At 49.1% G+C, this 23,761-nt stretch overlaps 1 protein-coding gene across 4 annotated transcripts in view; it reads left to right on the forward strand.

Moving 5' to 3' along the window:
- The window catches only part of Fstl4 (follistatin-like 4), a 433,118-nt gene that overhangs the window by 345,984 nt on the left and 63,373 nt on the right, over window positions 1-23,761 (forward strand). The window contains exon 1 of one of the 4 annotated variants that reach the window (XM_039085928.2): window positions 11,933-11,988. The gene's annotated coding sequence lies outside the window, so the exon portion shown is untranslated. 4 annotated transcript variants of the gene reach the window in all.

Below are 23,761 nucleotides of genomic sequence, written 5' to 3' on the forward strand. Positions count from 1 at the left end.
CATTCCTACAAACTCATCATGGTCTTTGACCAGTGCCTCTGACTGGAAGTGTAGATCACAAAGCCAAGAGCGTCTGAGTTGAAGTAAAGGGACATAGAACCCAAAGCCAGAGGGAGACAAGGCCAGAAAAATCAGGTCTCTTCAGTTCCCTTCAAACCTTAAGACCCCAGGTCTGTTTTCCCCTCTGCAAAGCCAGCGTATGGTAAAGACTTCTGGTCCAGGCCCTGGGAACTCAGAGAAGGGCACAGCTTTGACCACTAGGACTATCTGAGGTGACAAATCCCATATCACACAGACTCCTGTGTACCTTGAAATGGCTGTTACCCCTCAGTAACAAAATGGCCTTTATGTCCCCCTAGTATTTACTTCCCTTACAAGTCCTCCATAGCTGTTGTTGAACAAGGCTTTAGTCTTGTGAGTGCCTCCTTGACAGCCTGCCTAGCATGCATAAGGCCCTGGCTTTAACCCCTGGTGTATCTCAGTGAAGTAACTTCACTGCACCCTAGACACCTCAATCGTGCCATCCCGTGTATGTCCCCTCCTGGTCCCCACACTTTTTCTTCCTCCCCAGTCTAATGATTTCCTGCCCAGCACTGTGAGTAACCTGTGTGCCTTAGAACGTTGTGTCAATGGAATCACACAGTGCGACCCTTCCGTGTCTGGCGGCTTGCCCAAAGCTGTCTGAAGGTTCACCCAGTGTAACTCCACCTATAGCAGACGCCCATCCTTCCTTCTGAGCAGTAACAGTCCGTTGTACCAACATGCCAGAACTGACACAGCTGACTTGTTTCCACTTTGGGGAGACTTTTTTTTTTTTAAGTTCCCAAGAATGTACAAGTTCTTCTACAAGCCCTCGACGAGCATTCCTGCCAGAAACACGCCTCGGCATCAGATTGCTGGTGGGGAGTGTGCCTAGAATAACAGGTGATTCTTTAAACACACTCCTTTCCTGTCCAGAAAAGGGGGGATGAACTGGGAGGGATGAGGGTACAGAGGCTGTCATTGGACTCCAAAACCCCTGCTCAAAGTCAGCTAGGAACACAGCCTAGAAGGACATCACAACCCCTCCCCACCATCGCCACCACAGCCTTACATCCTACAGATTCACCCTTGCTGTTGGGCAAGTGCCACTGTCTGAAAATGTGGGTCACAAAGCTGAGTGCTTCTGGGCTGAGGCAAAGGGACACAGAGCGGAAGCCAATGCCAAAACCCTTCCAGGTTCATTCATTTCCCTGCCTTTTCTCCTGTCTGCATGTCTCTCCTACACGGTTCCTTCCCCAACTCCTTCACTTCCTCCCTTCGATTCTTCCCTCCCTGTCAATTCTTCCCTTCCCTCCTCACCTCTCTCCTTTCTCCTCACTTCCTTTCTTTCCACAAACCACCTTCCCTCCATCTCCAAGACCCCCAAGCAGCCAGGAGCTGATACAGAACTGTGAGTTTATCCCATATAAGCCCTGTCTTGGGACAAGATTACTCTACTTTAAGGAAAATGTTTCTCTGTCGATTTAAATTATGTCTGGTATACTGTTAGTTAAATACGCACAAGCATAAAGCCGGGAACATGTCCCTTATGCATAGAGCTCTTTTATAACCATAAAGCTCAAACAAATTTATAAATGAAATAAAAACAAACTGCAAAACCAATAAACTTCAAATTAACAGCATTAATTTAATGGAACAAATGATACTGTTTTCCTGAAACTAAATCAGTGCTCACAGCGTGGCTCTGGGGCAGCCTGCTGTGGTCTCCATCTTCTCTGAAACTCCACTGTGTGCTGGGGGACCCCACTCTCCCACTGCAGCTCCACCTGAAACCTCCTGTCCTGTAGGGTCCCAACGTCTTTGTGCTTCGGTGGCTCACTTGTGAAAAGGAATGAGGGGGAGACAGCTTGTGTGGGGCTGGGGGTGCAGCTCGGTTGGTAGCATGCTTACCTGGCATGCACACGGCCCGAGGTTCCGTTTCCAGTGCCTCATAAAACTAGAATGGTGCACACCTGCAGCCGCAGGAGGGAGCAGGAGGAGCAAATGTTCAACGACGTCTTTGGTCATGTCAGGTCTGTTTCATCTTTGTCCACATAGTAAGTCTAAAGCCGTCTCGAAATACATGCGACTCTATCTCAAAAGCATAGGCAGGACAGAGAAGAGGCTCAGCGGGTTAGGAGTACTTGCTGCTCTCGGACAAGACCCAAGTTCAGTTCCCAGCACCCATGTGGGTGGCTTAAAACCACCTTTAACTCCAGTGCCAGGAGATCCAACAACCTCTTCTGGCCTCTATGGGTCCCTACATTCATAGGCATGTATACATACACTTAAGAACGTCGTACCCATAAAAATGAATAATTTGAAAGAGACTTGTGAGAATTCAGCCTTTGGTACACATACAAGTCCCTGGGCTTGACCCTTTGGAGGCCAGAAAAGCAACCCCCACTATATGGTGATCACATTCTGCTGTCAATATCTCAGCATTCTTATTTATTCCACATACATATAATATTTATGTATAGCTATCGATGATACAGATATAGATGTCATGTATGTGCAATGCCCACAGAGGTCAGAAAAGAGCACTGTATTGTGTGCCCTAAGCTGGAGTTAAAGAGAGTTGTGAGCTATCATGCAGATTCAGGGAACCAAACCTTGGTCCTCTGCGAGAGCAGCCATTGACCCAGCCCTTCTGAGTGATTTTTAACAAAGGGTCCTCTGTCTTCGTACTACACTGAGCCATGTACCTAAGTCAGAGCTCCTATGGGTAGTAGAGCTGAGCGCACAGTGGGTACTCAGTCCTGTTTCTGTGTGTGCTTAGTACTCCTACTACCAAGTGTAGTTTGCCTAGGATGTTTTCCTCCTAGACAGTACCATCTCCCGTTATGTGGTAGGGTTGGAGAAGCCACCTCATGTGTGTAATTGGATTTGACTACATCTTGGAGTTGGGTATGCGCTATGCAGGAGGGACTCTGTAATGGGGGAAAAGACTAGCATGGTTATCCTGAGCAAATGAGCCCTTGCCCACCCCAGCTCATTGGCTCGTCTCCAGCTCCCAGGCTTCAGTCACTTTTATCAGAAACGGGCCATTCAAAACACTGCTCACTATTTTCTTCAAACTGCTTAAGTCGACGGCCGGAGTTGAAGTTAACAGGTTATGGAGTTGAAGACACCTTAGTGGATTAGAAGCTCATACGGAGTTGCTAACTTAATTTCCCCCTTTTATTGCTGTTCTCATACAAAACAGCACAGAGAGCCCTTTTTCTGAGAGGGAGATATTAATAACCAGGGCATACTCCTAGAGCAAGAGTGGCATTAAGATTTTGCCAGGTCATTCTATTTGTCCCTGACTTCTCAAGGCTCCTATGCTGGCCCAGATAGGACACAGACCCACAGGATTAAGTGCTCAAAATTCTAGGAAATGGAAAAGGCCTCGGCCACTGTCAACAGAGCCAAGTAGCATCCTCACCTGCTGTCTTGAGCTGATGTCTGCAATCAACTCCACCAGCCCCTGGTATGGGCGGGGCCTTGTCAAAGAAAAGGAGGAACTTGGGCATCTAAGGATAGAGTGCTAATATCCTCTCACTGTGGAAGACATAGACGTCCAGGGAGAGTCAGTCTTCCTCCTGGGTCAGGGACGATGTGGGCTGTAACCCAGATAGCATCCTTTTTCAGCCCCTGGACTGGGATCCTCCTTCCCCTTACCATAAGACCTGAGTTTTCCTTTGCTATGGTGAGGCCTGTGGACAAGGATATGTTGTAGCAGCACTGTTGGGGCCAATTCTTCTGTCTGCCACTCCTTCCTGGGCCTTCTGGCTTTCTGCAACCTTAGGGCACGATAAGCCCCAGAGGCCATATGTGGCCAGCATCCACTGTTGTAACCCTCCGTGAGATGACTTCCAAGGACAGGAAAGCCAACTTCTGCAGACAAATGTACCAGGTGGCCCTGAGCCCAAGATGGTCCCTCCTCTATCAGAGGGTCCCACAGGTCCAGGCAAGACAGCCCAGCTGCACCAGCCACAGGGTCCTATGACCCCAGAGGGTACCTCCGATATGGCAGTTAGACTCTAGAGATCATAGTATCCCGAACCCCCACATATCCTCACTAGTCGTGTATGCAATGCAGCCAGGCTGAATCGAGGCATGCGATAAGTGTAAAGTGAACATTTTGTATGCAAAATATGTCAAACTTAGTTCATTAGATTCTATGCTGATGACGTGTCAAAACGTCGGCATTTGATAGATTAAGTTAGAGTAGACTATTGAAATGAGCACCACTGGTTTTGTTTCTCTGTTTCAGGCAGCTTCTGGGAAATGTAAATTAGATATATATATAGATAGATAGATCTGAGGAAGATAGAGGAGATGCCTCACAGTTGAGGGTATAGATTACTTGCCTAACACACACTTGCCTAACAGGCTAGCTTTAATCTCTAGCCAGGTATGGTGGTAGGCGTCTGTAATCCCAGAACTCCATAGATAAAGAGGGTCAGGAGTTCAAGGTCATTTTCCTCCATTCAAGGTCAGTCTGGCTACACGGGGCTCTGCATCAAATGTTAACAGATAGAATCATGACAGAGGGATAAACCATATTCTACCATGGCGTGGGCCCCACTGCAGGCTTACTCCTGGGCTGTGGTTTTGGGTGGCCTCCCAAGCCAACCCCTGGAGTAGAAGGAGGTGGGGACCGAGAATCCTGGCAGGAAACCCTCAAAGGAGAAACTTCAAGGCCGTACTGTGGCAAATATTAGTAGGACCAGAAAGGCACCATGGCTTTCCAGGAGCACCTGGGCACAAGTGGCAACAGATGGTCTGAGTTTCCCTGTTCTCTTCTGGATCTTGCTACAATATCCGGAGACACAATCCCAGTCCTGCCGTCACACAGACGTGGGCAGACATTTGCCACTTGGAGTGCGGCTCCTTCCGTGCTAACGCAGCATGCTGGTTTACAGACTCATAAAAACGCAAGAGTTATTATTCTCCACCCCGCAGGCCTATCTGGGGTACCCACTTAACGGCACCCATAGAATAAATTACTTCCGGATGACACTTTTTAATTGAATTGAACTAACAGCTCAGTAATATGTTGCAATAAGAAGAATATTAGGATGATTAAAAGATCTGAAAACTCTTGCAAAATTAAATGATTAAACGTAACACCGAGTAAATGAGTGAGTCTGTGTACATTAATCAGTTGTGGGCCTCAGCAAACAGTTGTGTAGCTAAGCGCCCGTTGCAGCCCAACACACTCATGGCTTCTCTCGTCCTCTGTGTGGCTCTACATCAAATCCTCTTTACTGCCACTCAGAGAGCCAAGCAGCATCTCCCAGAGCCAAAAGAGCTGAAGTCCTTTCGCCTGGGAGTGTTGTCAGTCATGACTTCTGGTCAAACCCTAGTTCCTGTGGTTCTGGCCACATGTGTTCGTGTTTATCAGTGTGCGTGCAGGTGGGTGTGTCTGTGTGTACAGCCAGGGTGCTAACTGTGAACACTTGTTGTAAGTTTCACTAAAACGGAAGGGAGCAGAAATTCAGATTCTTGCAGAAATTCAAATTACACACACCTGTAATCCCAGCACGGAGCGAGGGTACAGAAGGAGAGTAAGTTCCCAGCCAACTCGGGCTGTATGGCAAGACTCTGACTCAGAAAAGAAGAAAAAGGAAGTTAGGCTTATAGGAAGCGATTTAAGTACCTACTGTCCAAATCTGAGGCCCTGAGTTTGTACCCCCGGCACCCAAGTATAAGAGGTACAAATCTGTAATCCCAGGGCAGGGGAAGGCAGAGATGGGCACATCCCCAGAGCTCACTGGGCAGCCGGCATAACTCTATAAGCTCCAGCTTCAGTGAGAGCCAGACCCTGTCACAGACAATAAGGTGGTGATCTATCAAGGAGCACAGCCACATGAACCTCTGGACTCCACACAGACACACCCACCTGCATGCACACCGATATGCACGGACACATACATACACCACACACATAAGGGATTTTAGGAGCTGGAGGGATGGCTCACCGGTTAAGAGTGATGGCTGCTTGGTTCCCAGCACCCAAGGGAGGTGGCTCACGATTGCCTGTAACTCCAGCTCCAGGGGATCTGATGCTTTCTTCTGAGGTGCACAAGTACCTATACACAGGCTATACTCCTACACACATACATATACACATAAATAGAAATAGAGAGAGAGAGAGAAAGAATTCTGGCTTTCATGCCGATCTCAGGAACTATAATTTTTGGTGGCCCCCCTTTTCCTTCTTTTGTTTGTTTTTAAGATGTCTCTTGTGCTCCATAGCACATGTGAGAATCTGCCAAATTGGTCTTAGGAAAGTGCAGGTGGGTGTCATATGGGGAAAGCAGCTGTGAACAACGTCCCGGGAAGGTGTCATCAGCGTCCCGTCCTCCCTCCACCACTGACCACACCAGCCAGCACCACACAGGTGCCTCCTGTATGACCTAGAAAACTAATTACCTCCCTTACACAATTCATCCTCCACCTGCCCAGAGAAAACACAGGTCGTTCCTTTTCTGATCATATAAATCTTTCATGCCCCATCCATAGCCATAATTAGTTGCATAAAAATTCAGGTTATGATTCAGGCCGTTATTAGGGAAACATGAAAACACTGAGAAGTTGTGTTTCGCTCTCTGATAAAACATCTCAAGGTCTCCATTACAGAGAACAGAAGGGACTTTGTACCTCATTAAGGTTAAAATTCAATTCAGAGCAGACTCTCATTGGCTAGACTTGATACTGAATATATTTCCCCAGGCGTGCCTGGCAGGAAGTACAGGGCAGGTCTACAGCTATCTTCTTCACCCTGTGATGCCCTGGTGACCCCACTCCAGGGTGCCTTCCCAGGCCAAGGGTCTGGAGCTTCCTAAAACAAAGCCATAAAAATTCTCCTCAAATGAAAATGGATCCCGGAAAGTGCCTTTAGTACACAGAGATCCCGTAAGTCTGAGGCTCCTGAAGTAGAGGCCAGCTTTCTGAGAAGTTACAGAAATGAGGCTGCCATTGTCCAAGGGCTAGGGGGAGCTAGGGGTGGGGGGTGGGGGTGGGGACACTATGGGTTGTTAGTACCTGCTAAGGCCATTAAATTCTTCTCCCCCAACCTGGCAAGTTCAGAGCCCAAGGAAGGAATCGCATTCCCACAGTTACCCTGGAGACCAAGAGGGTTCTTAAAGGTCAGCAGGTGTTGGCAGGGCGTCCCCTCAGCCTTCACAGTCTCTGTCTGTCGTACTACCTCAGCCCCACGGCTGGCCACACTCATAAAGCAGCTTCAACGGAATTCTAAATGATCAGGGAAGCTCCCCTCAGAGAACCAAGGGTCTGAGCTCTGAGGAAGGGCATTGTGGCTTCCAGAAGCTTCCTGTCATAAAGACCCAGCCCATTATGGGAAACCCACCCTCTTCAGGTTAAGTCACACCTTAACCTGTTAATGTTAAAGTCAGTTTTCTGTTACTATATGTGTGTATATATTATATGTTGAGATGAGAAAATTTAATTTACATGAAAAAAGACTTATTTTGGCTCATAGTATTAGAGGTTTCAACCCCTGGTCTCCTGACTCCTTCACTTCAGGCCTGTTGAGGCACTGAACGTTACCATGGGAACAAGTGGCAGAAGAAACCCATGTACTTCACAGAGGCTGGAGAACAACGAAAGAAAAGAAGATGCCGGGGTCTCAGCATCCCCTTCAAGGGCATATCCTCTATGATCTAACTCTCTTCACTAGGCCCCGCCTCCAATGCTCTACCACCTCCCAACAGTGCCAACAACTGGAGAACACATGGCCCTGTGGGAAACATTTAAAATTCAGACCATAATATAATCAATCCAGTACCAAGCAATTAACTGGTTCTGGGTATTGGCAGTGAGCAAGGAGGGACTTATAGTCTACCAGATGGAGAAGCTAGGGCGGGAATGGCCACACCTCAATGGTTCCTATCCTGACCTTGTCACCTGAAATACCCTCTTATCTCAATGGATTTCATTGTTCACTTGTCTTCAAGACAAATGCCCTAAAAACTTTCATTTGTCAAAACTCTGGAAGCCACTGCCCTGAGCCAACAGGAGGGGGTGGGGGATCGAGGCTTTGTTATCAGAGGAGGAGACTATTTCATTGTCCTATCGAATTAATCCAGTATGTACTTGGCCGTGATCATTACTACGCCCTTCACTACCAGGCCAGCTCGGGAATGAACATTAATACATTCCATTCAGTCTCTTTATGGGGAGGATGGGATCCTGGTGGCCCTTGACAGAGAAGACTGGAACGTGATACAACAGAAGACTTTTGAAATGCTAATGCACGCTTCCTGCAACTTAATTTTATTATATATATATATATATATGACATTTCACAGTTCCGTAGCCTCAGTAGCTAGAACAGCGTCGTAAAACTGACAACATGGTGATTTACAGAGGAGAGTCCATCCAAGGGGAATGGATGGTAAGCCTTTAAAGACCCTGTTTAGCACCTCTTACCTGGGGTCAGTGTTCATTTCAATAGTCATAAAAGTGTTCCGTTAAATCACTCGCAGAGTGGCTCGGCTCCTCTTCTCCATCTTCGTGTTGGATTATGGAGCTAATGAGGCAGAACCCCGCAGGAAGGGCCAGAGTAGGCTCATGGGGGTTTCCCCTGAGTTAGGAAGTACCAGAGAAGGCTGACTTGAATTAAAGACCTGCAGAGGAGCCGAGGGCAGGAAGAGCCAGGCTCTGAGCACAAAGGGTTTCCACCCTGAAGTTGGAAGGCAGTGCTGGGTTCCACTCCATCCCAGCCTTCTCTCCGCAGGCTTCACAGGCGCAGCGTTCACCAAACCAATATTCATAAAAACCCAAAACGCAGTCAGACCTGCAGCCAGCAGCATAGGAAGATGAAAGAGGGCCCACTGCATGCCTTGTGGGATTTTCTAGACCTCAAAGGCAGCGAGAGGGGCTGCATAGATCTAACAGGGCAAAGGGGTTGAAGCCGAGCCTAAAGCAGGACCCGGATTAACAGATGACCTTGAAGAATGCATCTGTTGATCACCAAGAGACCCTGAGACAGTGACACCCTGAAAAGAAACACTCACACTCTCCTCCCCCCACTCTCTCTGTCTCTGTCTCTGTCTCTGTCTCTGTCTCCTTTCTTTTCTTTCTGAACTAAAATCTGTCGTTTCATAGTGAAATGTGCTGATTTTATACACGTTGAAAGGTTGGCTGGGGAAGATAGCTCAGTTGGCAAACTGCCTGTCATCCAAGCACGAGGACCTGAGTTCAATGCCCAGTTTAAGAGCTGAGCAGGCTGGTGCACACCCTGACAGCCACCACCCACCATCCCCTACCTGGCCTGTCCTACCCACCCTGGGATCATTTGACTTCTCAGTCGTGCCAGCAGCTTTGGAGATGGAAAAACACACAAAGAACAGAGTAGTGTGCCCTCTGCCATGGCCATGAGCCCACCTACTCCTGAGACGAGACGGTGCAGGCCAGGGGCTGGGGGAGGTCTTTTGATGAGTTCTTCAGGTCGTTGTGTTATTGATATACACGCATACGTAGCTTTTAAAAATATCCGCAGGGCTTCAAGGGCCATGGCCAAGTACAGAACGCTGAACACCTGTCACGCCCAGAGCCACATGGGAACCTTTGGCACGTGTGAGATGTGCAGTGGGGTGGAACTGAGAAACCACAATCACTGAATCCCAAGGCACCTGGCTCCAGGGTACAGGGAGGCTGCTCTCTGAAAACACTAAGTCACAATACTTTCTGTGCTCCCACAAGCCTGGGCATCAGTGGAAAGGATCCATTCCGAGACCTGACATACCATCTGGCCTCAGTTTCCTCATCTGTGAGATGGACAGATGTCCCCAACCCATGCTCTCTGCATGACTGATGGGAGGAGGAAGAAGATGAGGAGGGGGAAGAAGAAGAGGAAGAGGGGGAGAAGAAGGTGGAAAAGGGGGAGAAGGAGGAAGAGGAGAAGAGGAGGAGGAGGAGAGGGAGGAGGAGGAGCAGGCAAGCCTGGACTACTTAGCATGGAAACCTCTGTAGGTTCCCAACAAGGATTTCTGACCAGGACCTGCAGCCTTCCTGTCAGGGGAGCCCTTTGTCAGCTGACTTCTGCTTCAGCTGCTCTGGGAACCTGTGCAGCATTCTTGGGAGAGCAGGAGACTGCTTGGGTCTAACCACAAAGGCAAGCCATACCACAGCTTCCCATAAAATGCGGGGGCCCTAAGAAACTGATCCTCCACTGCTAGGAAGGGCAAGCCATGTCAGGGACACTGGTGACAGCACTCAGTCCCAAGCTAACAAGTCTCAAATCCCACTGGGGTGTTGATCCCACCACTGTTGCCTGTTGCTCTCTGCAGCTCTGTGTCCACTCCCCCACATGGGGAACAGCCCAGCGTGGGGACATCAGACCAGGATGGCCAGCCATGCAGGATTGTGACCAGCCCACATGTCAGGCCACTCCTGTGGACCTGTAAGTCCTGAATGCATGTGAGCCTTGATGTACACACCATTCTTCCCTGGCGTGTGATGGACAGCAGGCCACTTCTCCAAACTAGCGCTGCCAAATAATGTTTTGAACTATGGTTTCACTCTTACTTATGTGATGGCTGGAATTTTTCGGATTTTGTAGGCTTTGGGGGAAGGAGGGCTCACCCTGCTCATAGTTCACCGATAGAATCCAGGCCAAGTGCCATAAGGGCTTCCCCCTCTGGAGCAGGGTAGGGCAGGGGCATGGCAGAGAGGAAGCTAAAGCCTAGAACATTCACACTGGCCTTCTGCCAGCTTCCCTGGTTTGAGCAGAGAAGTACCAGGAATATTTGTAAATGTCTGGGCTCACCGGTGCCAGTATGGTCAGTGAGCCCGGGGAAAGCCCAGGATGCATTGGAGAATAGCCAAGAGTTCAGTTTGGCTCCATCTGAGTAGGAACAGTGGGAGATGAGGTGTTAGTGGAGCTTAAATGCCAGGCAGGGGAGGGCAGATTTCCCATGAGAGGCTCAGAGCAAAACGCCATATTCCAGAGAAACAAGGTCCTGCCATGGAGCCACTATGGGGCGATAGAGAGAAAAGAGTAGATTTGGAGGGACATAGGATGGGGCGACTATAACTGTAAAGATGGGGAGAGGTAGGTAGGGGAGGGGCTCAACCCTCCTTTTCTCAAATAGCCCAATCACTCAGCCAGCCAGCAGCCCTGTGTGTGCACAAGCTAAAACAGACACCGCATGGCACTGCTGCCAAAAAGTAATTTGCCATGGGTCAAGATGCAGAGATTTCCAAACTGACAGATGGTGGAGGGGTCTTGGGAGAGGGATCCAGGGGCATTTTTCTTACTGAGACTTGTCCTTGGACAAAACGTATAGCACAGGCCTTTCTTTCTCAAAGATAGATGAAAGAGGGTGGGGGGGGGAGATCAAGATCCCCACACAAGGAGAAGAACCCCCGTCCCCATGTCCCAGGACTTTGCGACACAGGCACTGCCTCTCCGGGAAAAGGTATCAGCAGAGGTCTGTGGCATCTCTGAAAGGGGTGGCAGTCACTCTTCCATTCAGGGCAGCTCCTGAGCAGACTGGGTGGTTCAAGGGAACAACAAAAGCCTCCTGCCTAGGGAGAGAAAGCCTCCTCTAGCAAAGAAAACGTGTGTTTATGTCATGATGTTGAAGTATGTCGTGGTTCCCAAATGGTGCCACTGCTGGCATCATGGCCAGATCTCCTTGTTGTGGGGACTCTCATGTGCCTTGTAGTATACAATTTCTGGCCATCACTCTGTAGAGGCCAACAGGAAACTGCCTTCTCCCTTCACCATCCTCATTGAGACAACCAAAACACGGGGACTAGTTGAGAACCACAGATGTAGACTGAAGGGTCCTGCCTCCTCTCCCCACCCTCCATTCCACTTCCTAATATCATGTCCCGCCTACCATCTGTTCTGTCATAAAGCTCCAGGGACTAGGTGTAGTGACACGGGCCTCTTCAGATTGGGACAGGAGGATTAAGAGTTCGAGGCCAGCCTGAGGTACACTGGTGAGTACCAGTCCTCAACCTTCCAGCCCCTTGTTTTCTTCACATTCTCCTAGGGATCCCATTTCAAATATCTCTTGAGTGTGGATGCATTGCAAGGTTGCATCCTAGCCTAGACCACCTCTCCCCTGAGCCCTAGGCTGAGGTCACACAGCTCAGTCCCCATCCACCTACCTCTGCTAAAAGCAGTTCCTGATTCCATCTTCTGTGTCTTCTCTCAGTCACTCAACAAATAGGCCAGCGCCCGGCTGGCATTTCAGCCCCCAGCTCGGTAATCAGCTTCAGATCTTCTCTCCCTATCCATCCCCAGCTCTCATCTATCATCATTCAGTCAATCCACCTCCAGCTGATGACCCAGACTGTCAGCTTCACAATCACTCACGGTCTAGCCAAAGCCCTTGGCACCACCACACCAGCCTCCTGTCAGTTCACTGTCCCCTTCACATAAACAGTGAGCAGAGCCTCCTCCTGACGGGCTGCCCAAGCCAGCCTGGTCCTTGCCTCAGCGGCTCTAAGAAGAAGAACATAATGCAGATGTGACTGTGAAGTCTGAGGGTACAACAGTCTGGACTTTGGAGAGAGGTATCTTTGTTCCCTATGCTCAGACGGCCTTTCTACCAGCTCATAGGAGGGGTGCTATGAAAGCAAGGAGTCCACAGGGGACTGAGGCGCCATGCTGGGGATGCTGGAGGGCCCTCTGACTCCCTGATATCAAGGGATTAACCTGCCTAGGAAGCTGCCACCAGGGTGTCCTATTAACACAGCTGGGGATTTTGGAGCACCTCTGCCACCAGTCTGAAGTCCTCCTGTGACTTCCAAATGAAATCCAAGCTCCTTCCAGTCTGTCACCACAGGGCCAGCTCTGCTCCAACCTCCTCCCTTACTGAAGTTGTTAGGGTTCCAGATCTGTCTCTGGCAGCCCCAGCAACCTAGAGACGAATAGGGACTGGAAAGATGGCTCAGTCAGTGAAGTGCTTGCCAAACAAGCCTGAGGACCTGAGTTCAATATCCAGAACATGCATTAAAAAGTTGGCATGGTACGTGAACCCAGATGACAAAAAAACAAAAACAAAAACAAAAACAAAAGTCAGCCATAACGGTGTGCCTCTATAATCCTAGCACTGGAGGGAAACAGAGACAGAAGGATCCTTGGGGCTCATTGGGCAGCCACACTAGACTATTTGGTTAGCCCCAAGCCAATGAGAGACCCTGTCTTAATAAATAAGCAAGGTGAATGGTTCCTGAAGATTCACTCACTCTCTCTCTCTCTCTCTCTCTCTCTCTCTCTCTCTCTCTCTCTCACACACACACACACACACACACACACACACACACACACACACATACACACACACACACACTAAATAAAACAAACTTTAAAAAACTAAATGAATAAATGAGGGAATTGGCAGAAGATCCAAGGGCCTGGAGCCCCTCAGCTGGTGTCCACGGGCAGTGTGGAGAAAGCTGGCATCAGAACCAAGTGCAAACCACCCTCCAAAACAGACTGCTAATGCCTAGTTACGAAGTGCAGCCATGACTGAGCATCCTCTGGAGGATAATTAACCAGAAAGCATGCTATGTTTATTCATAACTCCTTCTGCCATGGTTTCCCCCCTTTGCATGCAAGAAGCAAGCCTGGACCTTGGGTAGAGGTCAAATGGAGCCAGGGAGCCAGGGAAGGTGAGGGGAGAGGGGTACCCTTCTGGGTACCCTTGCCTCAGGACACAGAGAGAGGAGAGAGGGACTTGGCCCATAGAGGCATCTTTTCTCCTACACGATGGCTCACAGAAGGCTGCCACTGAGAAAAGCCCCTCAAAGCTTGCTTCTTCACTCCAGAAGCCAAGGGCCTGGCTGAATCTTCTTTTCTCACTGGTGCTTAGGAAGATATAGAAGGCTATCAGCTAAGCCAGCGGAGTCGTAGGCTAAGGGGGAAAAGGGAGTCTCTATTCTGGAATTCCCTTCTTCATCTGTCCTGCCTCAGGGATATGGTGGGACCTCAGGAGACCCTTCCTGGCACCTCATCCAAGCTCATTCTGAGCCTAGTCCTATCCTCACTGTCCCCTGAACTGCCAAGTTGCTTCCTGCCTGGGCCTCTGTGCTTTTCCAAATCCTCTCCTCTTCCTACATAATGACCTTAGCCACACAACTACCAGAGTAATGCTTTAGCACCTGTGAATTAGGCGAGGTCCTTTCCCGGTTTTAAAACCTCCCTATACTGCTGGGAAGATGGTACACAAGTGTGAGGTAAGGACTGGAGTTCCCTGATCCAGAGAACCCAGGTAAAATGCCAGGGGGAGTGGAGGCCTGCCTGTTCATAAGCCTCGGAAAGTAGAACTGGGAATCCCCAGAACATGCCGACTAGCAAGACTAGCCAAATCAGTGAGCTCTGGGTTTGATTGAGAGACCTTGCCTCAGTGATTAAAGTGGAAGAGCAATTGAAGATTTCCAGCATCAACCTCAGGACTCCACATGCATGTTCATACATGTGTGTACACACATGCACCCAGCACCCATGAAAAAGGAGAAAAAAATTAATTCCCTGACACTTCCCATCACTTTAAAGCCATTAGACCTCAACTCTGTTCCACCCAGTCATTTCCTGCCCACCTGCAACTGTGTCACACACCCTGCCATGTCAGCCACGCCGGCCTGCAACTGTGTCACACACCCTGCCATGTCAGCCACACCGGCCTTTTCTTAGTTCCCATCGCACTTTAGTGCCGACAAACACACACGCACACACACACACACACACACACGCACACATACACACATACATGCACACGCACACACACCTCAACTTGGGAGTTTTGAACTCTTTCCTCTAAAGTGTCCTTCTAAGGCATAAAGATAACTCAGTTGGTAGGCTGTTTGCCTAACATGTACAAAGCCCCGAGTTCAATCCCTGGCACTGCATAAAGAGTGAGTCATATTACATGCCTGTGATCCCGGCACTGAACTGGAATTATAGACAGGAGGAGAAGGTCACGTTCAAAGGCTGGCATAGCTCATCAGTGGTGAAAGGCACTTACGCAAGCCTGGTCCTGCGTTGGATTCCTGAGACCCATGTGGTAGAGGGAGAGAACCAACTCCTGTAAGTTATCCTAGACAGACAGATGGACAGACACACACAAATAATAATAACAATAACAATAATAATAAAATGAAATACACCCCCTCAAAGACAAACTGTTCAGGCTCATCCTCAATGACATAGAAAGTTCTGGGCCAGCTTGGGATATCTAAGATCTTCAAAAAGAAAAATGTCCTTTCCCCCAGTCTCCTCACCTTCCAAGTCTCAGGTCTCCCTCTAACTACAGTTGATCCAGAATCCATCCACCAAGCCAGGAAAGGCAAGAGACCCCCTCCTCTGTTCTCCCGCCTCACCTTTTTCTTCATATCCATCATGCTTGTGGCCCCATCTCCTCTGTGTGTGTTTTCCCTACCCCTCTGACATCCTCCATAGACAGGGGGTCTGTGACAATATGGGGTAATAGAACCACCTCGCAGCAGAGAAGACTTAGAACAGAAAGTGGATCTCCTGAGTGCGAAGCTGTTCCGAGGCTTCTTGACCTGCTGCCGGCTTCAGGTCCCGCCCACACCACCCTGCTGTTCCCTCAGTAGAAGCACATTAACTTGTATTCCTTCTTTTCCAAGGGGGTGTGGTAGGTAATTAAAACGCCATCTGCTATAGAAGCCTCCAAATCCCTGTAGTATGCCACAGTAAGGCTGAGTTTGCCACCCTCATCAAGTCTGACGGGGTTGGGCAGCTCACCTCCAACAGAGTCGAGGAGACCATGGTCCTCACTCCCACTTCTGCCTGGCTGTCACGGGGTCTCTGCAGCGGGAGGCCGAAGTGTAGATAACGGCTTCATTAATCAGGGCTCTCCAGAAAAACAGAGTCAACAGGAACTGGAGGTAGCAGTAGAGACTGAGATAGCGAGACAGACAGATTCTGAGTGGGGAACTGGTCTACACCATTCTAGAAGCCAACCAGTCCCAAGCTCTCTGCTGGTGACAGACTGGAATCCCAGGAGACCTAGAAAGACTAACAGTATCCGTCTCATTCTGAAAGTCGGGAGTTTTAAGATCCAGGAAGGGCCAGTTTATAAATTGTCTTTGTTTCCGGGACAAAATACACTGATAAAAGGGAGGGAGGAAGGGAGGGAAGGAAGGGAGGGAGGGTTTATTTCGGCTCACAATTCCAGGGAACGGTCCACCTCGGCAGCAGGAGTCAGAGGTCACTCATCACATTGCGTGGGCAATGAGGAAGGGAAGGTGAATGCTGACTCTCGGTTCTCTTTCTCCTTTCCATGCATCCTGAGAGCCCAGCCCAGGCAACAGTCCCTCCCACAGCCATACATGCCCACCTCTGTTAAACCAATCTAGATAATCCCTCAAAGACATGCCCGAATGGTTCTAGACCCTGCCTATTAACCAGTCAATATTAATCATCACGGCCAACATCCTACCTCAGTGGCCTCTCTTCCTCAGCCTGGTTGTTCTACTCAAGCCTTTGACTGGATGACAACATCTAATCATATGGGCTCCCCTGACTGGAAGAGAAATGGTGGGGTGAACACTAAGGAACCAGGAAAGGACACACAACAGCCTTTCCTGGGGGGTATAGAAATTTCTGCTCTTCCCTCTCCATCCAGAGTTCTGCACCCAATCTTAGAGACCCAGCGCACTTTCCGAAGTGCAGAGTAAGTGGCATGTGATTACAGGAGATACTTTTTAATGCCCCTTCCCCTAATGCTACCAAGCAATAGGCAGGTGATGCTTGCCAGTATCACTCTTTTCGTAGGGCTGTGGTTTGAACATGGGCTCTGCTGCCCGTTTGAAGCGAGTATCCTAACCACTGAGTAACGTGCCGAGCTCACACCTTTGCACATATCCTGAGCAGAGGTATTTCTATCCTCCGAGAGAGGACAAAGCAAGGAGCGGGAGACACATGGGGTGGCCTAACTCATTGAGGCATCCCCAAGCACAGAGATGGGGGAAGGAGAGAGGGAGGGGAGGAGAGGGGAGGGGAGGGAAGATGAGAGAGAGAAAGAAGAAGAGAGAGGGGGGAGAACTGTGGGAGCCAAGAAGCTCACCCTGCATCCACAGATAGTCGTCCTAACCCCCCCACCCCACCCCCACATTCAAGACTCATCTCTGCTGAGCTGTGAGCTCTGGCTCGGCAGGCACCGGGCCTGTCCTGCTTGCTAGTTCATTCCCACCACATCTTGGCAGGTAGTAGGTGTTCAGTAAAGAATAGCTGAACACGCAGGAATCCTTCGCCTGCATAAAATTATTTATTCAGTCACTCTGTGTGCCCGGCATTGTATGAAGTGTTGAGGACACAAAGGTAATAAAAGCAGGTCTGGTCTCTGTCTGAATGCAACTCAAAAAGATGTTTGTTTACACTGGAGACCACAGCTTGACAACTGAACTGTAATGAAGAGTGAAGCAACACCAAGCCTCCTAAGTCAACTGAAAATGTAAATTACCTATGACTCTATGGGTAATTAGCTAATACGTTTATTGCCAATCCCAAAATGAGGCAAGCGAGAGGAATGGGGACAGCAGCAGAAAAACTGAAACCGGTTGTGCTTATGGAAGCGGGATGCATCCAAGTGCCCTCTAGTATGGCTTTGGAGCAAACCCCTACCTAGGCTGGCTGCACCTTGGTACTCAAAGCTGGTGTCAATAACACGCTCTAGAATAACCCAGCCCCAGCCTCAAGTCAGCAGGGCTTCAACAGGTACTTGAAAGGAGCCCAGCATGACAGTTCTCTGATGGAGAGAACAGAGGAAGAGGATGTCCAAGCCTGGGTCCTATTCCCAGCACAGAACACACACACACACACACACACACACACACACACACACACACACACACACACACACAGAGAGAGAGAGAGAGAGAGAGAGAGAGAGAGAGAGAGAGAGAGAGAGATCACCTAAACACCATCCCTGAACAGAGCCCAGGCAGTTCCATTCTATAAACAGTCTAGGGTGTTGGAGACCTTGGACATGGACTTATCATCCTCACATTGCGCCCATCTCAGGAGTGACACCAGAGTTTGTCACCTAGTGACCACACCTCCGTTGGTGACACCCAGGTCACATGAAGAGTGCATCCACCCCAAGGAAAGTCCATATGAACAGAGGTTGCTCCTACAGGCCTAAGCACCTACTACTACCTCACCTACTACTGAAATCTTTCAGCAGGATTGTACTGAGCCTCCGTGCACCCTCCAAGTCTCCCAATTATTGGGGTGGGACTGAGGATATGGCTCAGTGGGTCAAGTACTTGCCACACAAGTATGAGAACCTGAGGTCGGATCTCCAGAACCTACATAAAACCAGATGTCACAGTGGACCTCTATAATTCTCCAATGCAAGAAGGAAGGCTGAGTCAAGAGAATCCCCAGAAGGCCAGCTACTCTTGTGTACACAGAGGTGAACAATGAGAGAAAATTGTCTCAAACAAGGTGGAAGGCAGAGACCAACCCCTGAGGTTGTCTTCTGACCTCCACAGACTTGCCATGGTATGAGTACCTACACACACTCATACCTATCAACAGACAGACAGACAGACAGACAGACAGACACACACACACACACACACACACACACATTAAAAAAGAAGAAGGAGAATGCAGTGGTATGCAGACACTTTTAACCTTTTAACAAGAGCTTTTCATTGGTGGCACCCTTTGAAACATAACATTATGTCCAGGCTGGGCCATGCGCCAGCCATTAAATGCCTTTCTGACATAAGAAAACTAACACCAACTTGGTGAGAATTGGAGACATTTCATTTCTGTGGCTAGGAAGTACCAGAGTCTCATTTGAGCGGGTGCTGCTACATTTGTGAGTCTAGCTATGTTCAAGTTCACTGGGAGAGGAACTGATGTGAAGACAAACTCGGTTCTCCAGCAGCTGAAATTGTATGGCCTCCTGCTTTCTGGGAAGGGGAGGGTTAGTGTGACATGAGGGCCTCTAGGTTCTTAACTTAGCGAAGGAAATAATTCAGTCAAGAGACAGAAACAGTTTAAGCAGAAATATATTTGGCTAGAACACATCAAAGAGAGATTGCAGTAAAAGAGTTTATCTCAAGATGGGGCAGTTGCCAAGTGGGTCTGTATTGTGAATTTTTAAACCTGTTTGTGTGTGTGTGTGTGGGTGTGTTCATACCTACAGAGTCTAGAAGTATCAGATTCTCTGGAGCTGTGGTTACACGCATTTGAAAGCCACCTAATACAGGTGCTCAAACTAAACTCAAGTCCTCTGCAGTAGCAAACTACTAAGTCACCTTTCCAGTCCCTTAACTGTGAATTTTAAAGATGCTTTAATGAATATTTATGAGGCACATGGCATGCTCATGAGGTAAGCTAACCCTGTTTTCTTTTCATCAGGATGGACTTGATTTTCCTTTTAGGGTATTTCCTCCCATGATCCTCTAGAAAAGCCAACAATAGGGAATGTAGTAGCTTAGATTAAGGGTCCGCCATAGTCTCAGGCATTTGAACAGTTGGCTCCCAATTGATGATCTGTTCAGGAAGTTTAAGAAGTGTGGCCTTGTTGGGGGAAGGTATGTAACTGGAAGTGGTCTTTGAGGTTTCAAAGCCTCTCATCATTCCCAGTTTTCTCTCTCTGTGCTAGGCATGAACTGTGTGAGCCCTCAGCTCCCTGCTACTACTGCTGCTGCTGCTGCTGCTGCTATTGCCATTCCTGCCTCCCCTCCATGACAGACTCTTATCCCTCTGGAACCATAAGTCACAATAAGCTGTATAAGTTGCTGTGGTCATAGCTTTTTATCACAGCAATAGAAAAGTCACTAATACAGGCGTTATGTAAACCATCATGCAAGTAACATAGTGACGTAGATCTTATATGGATGTTGGCCCTGTGTTAGTGTATTTGTGGGAAGATGCTTCAGGAATAGTGGGGACAGCGTAGCCATAGCTTTAAGGATGTATAACCACAGGGGCAATCTGACCACTTCATTGCTCCTCATTTACACGGTTTTGAGCCTGCTTAAGGAAGACTTCTAGCTTCCTCATGGACACCCTTCTCTCCAACATCTGTGAAGGCAGGAAGGAGGAAGCCAGTGCTACAATACTTTGTCTGCAAAATGAAGGCTGTACTACCCTGGGGCAGGGGAGTAGAAAGAGGTCTAGGCCTCAGCCCACCTACTATATGCCAGGCGCCATGCTAGTCACAAATAGCACCATAGCTATAGGACAAACAAGTCAGCCATGAGAGCCACCCTGGTTGAAAGAAGGTCACTTATGCAGACATGACAGTTGTCATAGTGTATGTCCCATCTCCTCACACCAGCGGGAAGCAAGAGGAACCCCATGTCTGCCAGGAAGCCTCAGCCATGGCACGCTAGGTGCCCAAACTCTGACCACCTGATTTTCTTACCCTCCTTAAAATCTGTCACTACCCAGCAGCTCTTATAAGCAGTGTCAGTTCTCATAGCAGAGGCGTCCATGTCCCTATGGGCACAGAGCACTGACTGGTCTCCATATACATGCACATAAGGGTATACACTGGTACTTTCATATGCTCACACAAACAGGTGCGCGCGCGCGTGCACACACACACACACACACACACTGTTTTAAATACAAGGAGTAGGAAACTAGCTAGTGCATCATGTTCTAGACAGAGTAGGTACAGTTATCAGGGACTCTTCTAAATTCTGCATCTGTGGGTGACAGAGGGCCACTGGCACCTTTGTTCTGGAAGGGGCAATAGAGACTTCCAGGAGGAAGGGGCATTAATTATATCGGGAGCATATTAGTCCTTATGCCTGAAATGCCTGACAGGAAGCTCAAGAAAGGAAGGGTTTAATCACAGCCTACAAGTCATTCCATCATAACAAGGAAGCTGTCATCATCAGAAGCAGGAAGCCAGCTGAAGATAACCAAGTTAACAGGAAGTAGGGCTGGGCTATAAAGCCTGAGGGTCTTCCCTGGTGACCTGCTTCCTCTAGCAAGGCTCCACCTGCTAAAACTGATGGGGAACATTTCACATTAGAACCACAATAAGAGAGGGCCACATAGGAAGCTGTTGGAAGCCATTGAATAGAGGACAGGTATCATGGGGGGAGCTCTTGGGAGGCATGGCAGTCCCTGGTGCTTCTACTTGGGCCATATCTCTTACGATAGTGAGCAAATGGGCGAAGAGCAGAGGCAGAAAACCCTGGAGGGTAAGGCATGCAGTGCAGGCACCACCTGCAGGATGACGGACGGGGCTCTGCAGGACATCCCCTCAGAGCTGTAGAACCTAACAGCTTAGAGTAATGCTCAACCATTGTTGGATTGATTGGTTTTAGACCCACCTAGGAGACGCACCTCTGAATGTGTTTGTCAGAATGTTTCCAGAGAGGTGTAACGGAGGAGGGATGTGTTAGTTACTTCCCTGTTGCTGTGATAAAACATGACCAAGACCAAAAGCAATTTATGGAAGGAAGAGTTTATTTTGGCCTACAGTTCCAGAGGGATACTGGTCTATCATGGTGGGGAGGCACAGCGGTGAACTGAGAGCTCTTGGCTCCAAACTCAAGCATAAAGTAGAGAGCAAACTGAGAGCAGGGCCAGGGATTGAGTCTCTAATCCCATTCCTGGTGATGTCCTTCGAGCAAAGGTGCGCTACCTAAAACTCCCCACAGAGCGCCACCTACCAAGAACAGAGTATTCAAAGACCCTAGCCTATGGGAGCTGTGGGAGCTGGTTTTCCATTCAAACCATTACAGGGAAGAACCACCCTGAACATGAGCAACTCCCCATCAGGCAGGGTCCCAGGGTGGGGAGAAAAGAGAGACCACAAGCGGAGCATCAGAATTGGTCTATCTCTGCTTCCTGCTTCCACATGCAATGTGTCCAGTGCTCTCCTGCTGTCAAACTTTTCCCAGCATGGTGGGCTATATCCCTTCTCAAACCGTAAGCAAAAATAAAGCCTCCTACCTTAGCAGTGTCTTAGTTTTCGTTTTACAGCTGTGAACAGACACCATGACCAAGGCAACTCTTATTAGGACAACATTTGACTGGGGCTGGCTTACAGGTTTAGAGGTTCAGTCCATTATCATCGAGGTGGGAGCATGGCAGTGTCCAGGCAGGTATGGTGCAGGAAGGGCTGTCTATTCAGAGCTGTTTTACATCTTGTTCCAAAGGCAAACAGAAGACCACTGTCTTCCAGGCAGCTAGGAGGAGGGTCTCATTGCCCACCCCTACAGTGACACACTTCCTCCAACAAGGCCACACCTCCTAATAGTGCCACGCCCTGGGCCGAGGATATTCAAACCACCACAAGCAGTTTCTTGTCCATCTTTCTTCACAACCATGAGAAAAGTAGCTGACAGTGAGCCCCTTGGCCTCCTGGGCAATTTTATTCACTTTATTGATGTCTACATTGAAGGAAAGGAAGGGGCCTGCCCAAGGTCCCTCCACTTCTCAGAAGCTGAGCCAGGTTCAGAGGTAAGGAAGAGGTCCTGTCCTATCCACTTAACCCCAGCTCCTGACTGCCTCCCACCCCCAAATTTACCCCCAGAAAGCTAACTTGCCTGGTCTTCTCACTCAGCCTGGAAGGAAGGACTGCTAGTGAAAGCTTGCTAAACAGTAAATAAAGAAAGCAGGGTTGGAGAGGAGGGCTCAGGAACCATAAATCTCTTTAGAATTTTAAAAGGAGCTGGGGAATATTGACACGAATTAAATCCAATAAAACATTCATTTAATTAAACTTTAAATGATCCAAATATTTGCTGTTTGGTTAATATTTGTGTAGCTGACGGGAGCAGAATTACGATGGTTCTGCGTGTGGGTACTCACGCATTCTAATTTCGCATGAGCTTTTCTTGCACAAAGTACATATGTCTTTGTACATACAAATGACGAGGACCTCAACTGACAAAGATGCATCACCCAGCCCGGAGGGTCGCAGTAGGCTCCCACTGCCCTGACCCCAGGGCATTTGCCTTGTTCGTATTTGGCCCCATGTTCCAGGCTCTACCAGAAAGTTAGGACCCAGGAAGGAGGGGATCCTACCGTTGGAGCCCTATCCTACATGGAAGCCAGTTCTTGACGTCCAGAACTCTAACCCATCAGATTGCCTGCCTCTCATCCTCTGCCTTGAACTGCCTCACTTTGAGATTCCCAGGCCCCTCCTTATCTCAGAAGGCAGTGGTTCCCAGGCCTCACAGAAGCCTCCAGGGTGCCCACCATACGCACAAGAGTCCACAGTGGTCCAAGTAGAGGGGGCACCACTGTGTGTTAGTTACCTAGGGATGTGGTGCAAGCATCTGGGGAAAATCTCAGCAGAGAAGTGGAGCTCAAGGGACAGGAGAAGCCTTGTCTCCTGCAAACTCTGTGATGATGGTTTGGCCTGTCTTTCTAGTCTTGGTGGATGTTGGCTGCAGAGAGCTGTGATCCCTTTAGAACCTAGGCTCACTTCTTCTCCCAAGGCACTGAGAAAGAGGTGACTGAACACTCCCTCCATTGCTAAAGCCTGGTCCATGCTGGCAAGTCCATAGTCCACAGGTATGGATGCTCTGGGTGGAAACAGAGGGCTTCTCTGTGCAGCTTTATCCCAGTTGCCCTCCAGGCTGGTCTCCGGGGAAATAGCATGGTCCCTCTCCTGCTCCCCCTAGTTCCAACCAGCAGGACCTCCAGGCTACAAAGGTCAGCCCTGCCCCCCATCCAAGCTGAGCCTCCCACAAACCTCGGCCACTGGCACATCTTCAGGCTTTGGTCTGGCTCGCAGAATTCAGGGAGCTT

The sequence above is a fragment of the Rattus norvegicus genome, chromosome 10, assembly GCF_036323735.1.
Source record: "Rattus norvegicus strain BN/NHsdMcwi chromosome 10, GRCr8, whole genome shotgun sequence".
Taxonomy (NCBI): Eukaryota; Metazoa; Chordata; class Mammalia; order Rodentia; family Muridae; genus Rattus; species Rattus norvegicus.